We start from the raw sequence: 3,258 nt of genomic DNA on the forward strand, positions 1-3,258 counted from the left end.
ACGTGCAAGAAGTCTCATTCAGCACACATCGCGATACTTGCTATCAGTTCCACAGTTTGGGTGAGTAGTCGTATATACGCTCTTTTAATGCCTTTTATAAAATGTATTCTGTCTTATTTATTAATCAGATTAGTGCCATATGTTTAATCGCTGTATTATATCGGTCATCCGCGGCTGTCTTTGAGTTTCATTGCGTTTAAATAAATGAATACAGCTGCTAATTAGTCTGATTAAACTCTTATCCGTCACCTGATGTGCCATAGACCTTCGAACAGTTTTATATCATTATTAATTTCAGGATTAATGATGTAAGTTGTATTTGTAGTAAAATCATGGTAATCACGACACTTACAATAGTAATAAATGAAATGTGAAGTTAAAACAGTAAACAGGACATTAGTAACTGTAACTGCAGTTTTACTATGGTATATTAATAATCAATACAACAATACAATAATCACCAAACCAGCTATGTTTGTATCACTGTAATGTTAGTGTTTTTATGTGCTTTTATATGACAGATATCGCAGTAATCATATGTTCTGTAGCATGCTTTTAATACCTTTTAATGTAAATCCAAAAAAAAAAAAAATCAAATTAAAAATAAATGCTAAAACATGCATTTTTCCATCTTGCAGTTCCTTCATATCGGTTTATATTTATATATATATATATATATATATATATATATATATATATATATATATATATATATATATATATATATTATATCTAAATATTTTGCTCACAGATCATTATTAACATTCTGTATATAATTCAATTTTATTTACTCTCCCCTTTTTATCATTTTTATTTTTATTTTTACCTGAAAAGACGTAAAGGCAGTCAGCCCAGTGGTGTTTCTGGAGAGGGATTCCTTCAGAAATGGAGAAGACAGAAAGCTGCGGAGGCAGATATATGCAGCAGTAAGTCTGTGATAGTTTGTCCCCTTTATCAAACATTCCTGCTGTTATAATTTGTACAGCATTTGTTGTTTCTTAAACTGTTGCACTGTCCAAATACCCACACTTGCCATCTTTGCACTTGACCACTTGATTACTTATTTGACGTCTTTCCTGTATTTTGCCTAGTGTTCGAGTGAGCATGATGACCACAAGTGTGTGTCGAACTTTTCATGACCTGATGACTGTGTTTCCCAATCCTGATCCTGGAGAAGCCCAGCACTGCACGGTTTTGGTGTCTCTCTTATCTGCCTTGGAGTCTTCACTGATGAGCTGATGAGTTGAATCAGGTGTGTTTGATCAGGGAGACATCTCAAATGTGCAGTGTTGGGCTTCTCCAGGACCAGGATTGGGAGCCACTGCCTTATGGGACACTTATGTGTTTACAGAGATTTTTAATATCTAATTATCAATATTTCACATACTGTACATTGGACAGCTTCCCATGACCTCTTGTGAGATCTCGGCAAAAAGTCTGACGATTTATTCCAAAACATGATGCATGATGGGATACACTAAGCTTTGTATAGTGCTCCGGAGCAGTATTGGAGAGGTTTAGTGTGTGTTAAGGACGCTGTGCTTTGGCATTATTAAGACCGGGGACAGTCTCGTTCACACACTGTCACGTACACACACTCAAAAGTGGCCAAGACTGCAAGTGTGGGTATCTGGACAGGGTCAAAGTCTTAAAAATGATCCCTAAACACATCACAGTCTTAATAATCCAGTTTAACACTTTTATGATATTGTACAAGCCCCAGGACGGTCTCATCTGACACTATCAAAAGTATTCATATGACTATAGCTTGCTATTAATTACTTGCTTTCAATAATGGATGCATTTAACATTTAATTATACAGCATCTTTACAGAGGTGTAATGTACAAGTTGCACGTAATTAATAATATTTCCTTCTTTCTGTCTTACAGGATTTTTTGCAGATAATCCTAATGCTGTTCTTCTTTTTCAGGTCTAAAATATCAAGCTCAACAGCTCACTCAAGAGCCAACCCTCACAAACCTTCCTAAAAACTAAAAGAGCTATTACTGAGTCTCAGCGAATCTTGCCATGATCAGCTCTTCCCAGGTACATTTGTTTAGAATATTTTTTTTAATCAACATTTACTCCTCAAATGCTCTGGTCTGAATCTTACTTTAAATTAACTTAATTATGTTTAATGAGCAATATTAATTGCACACAGAGTAAGTAGAGATTATCTTGTTTCACAGAAGAGAAGGAAGACCAAGGAAATGATTTGCTCAGGATGAGGAATGAAGATGGCCATCTTGTGCTCAAACAAACAGACGTCCTCTGGTATGTGTGTGTTGAAGCAATGCTGTGTTATACAACATTTTATGATGATCTCTCACAGAACTGGTCATGTCAGCCTTGATTTCTTTTTTTACTATTACAATTACAGCATGTTAGCAAAGTGTGACTGGACATTTTTAATATTATGTTTTTAAAAACACACCACCTGTTTTAAGAGTAGACAAGTATCATGAAATTGGTTTAGTTGATATAAACACCAATGTACATTATTTCATTGTTTTCTAAATGTTATGTTATAAATTGTGAATTGATAGTGGATTGGTTTGAAGCCAGGCCTTACACTGCACAGACTAAAACACATTTGTGAGAGAAGTCAGGAACTTTGGAGAAAGATTCTAGAGGGAAAAAACACATTTACTGCAACAACAGATGAATTCTAGAGTCTCTGAGAACTACACATGCTAATGGAGTCTCATGAGCAAGACCTTTGCCTCTGTAACTTTTTCTTAATTCTTTAATTTTTATTGCAGTATTTTAATTTGTACAGATGATCTCATCAGCCAAATGAGGGGTTTTGACCAAGTGATGCTCTTGAAAGGAGTGAAAGAAGAGGATGTGCTAAATTCTCTTCAGAGAAAAAGCTTCTCAAAAGGTCTCAAACCAGCTTGAAGAATGGTAAGTGTACAGTACTACAAGGGTCATAGTTGCTCACACTGCTAAAATCACACAGAACATAAGCTGAGCTCTCTGTCCATTAAACAACTTCATCTGGATTGCTTGTTTCACTTTGACCAGGTCTGGGATCTAAGGACTGAGAGATCCTCTGGCTGAGAATAAGCTACACCACATCAGTGCTGGATATCAACCACAAACTGTTTCCAGACACGAGAGAAGAACACGATGGGGAGATGAAACCAGTTTAGATGTGATGATGGGAATCATTATTTTCTGGAACAGTATCTCATGTCTTATATGTATCACATGATCTGTATCACAGTTGACTGGATGGGACTGTGTGACTTTT

General features: G+C 35.8%; 1 long non-coding RNA gene across 2 annotated transcripts; it reads left to right on the top strand.

The window, feature by feature from the left end:
* The first annotated feature begins 826 nt into the window (after positions 1–826).
* Positions 827–2,904, top strand: LOC127948452 (uncharacterized). Of its 2 annotated transcripts, XR_008152077.1 has the most exons (5): positions 833–926; positions 1,092–1,252; positions 1,933–2,048; positions 2,192–2,276; positions 2,782–2,904. It is a non-coding gene; the product is annotated as an uncharacterized LOC127948452 (long non-coding RNA). The 2 variants fall into 2 exon arrangements; XR_008152078.1 differs by lacking the exon at positions 1,092–1,252 and having other exon boundaries at positions 827–926.
* Positions 2,905–3,258: the final 354 nt, after the last annotated feature.

Source organism: Carassius gibelio, chromosome B1 (assembly GCF_023724105.1).
Source record: "Carassius gibelio isolate Cgi1373 ecotype wild population from Czech Republic chromosome B1, carGib1.2-hapl.c, whole genome shotgun sequence".
Classification (NCBI taxonomy): Eukaryota; Metazoa; Chordata; class Actinopteri; order Cypriniformes; family Cyprinidae; genus Carassius; species Carassius gibelio.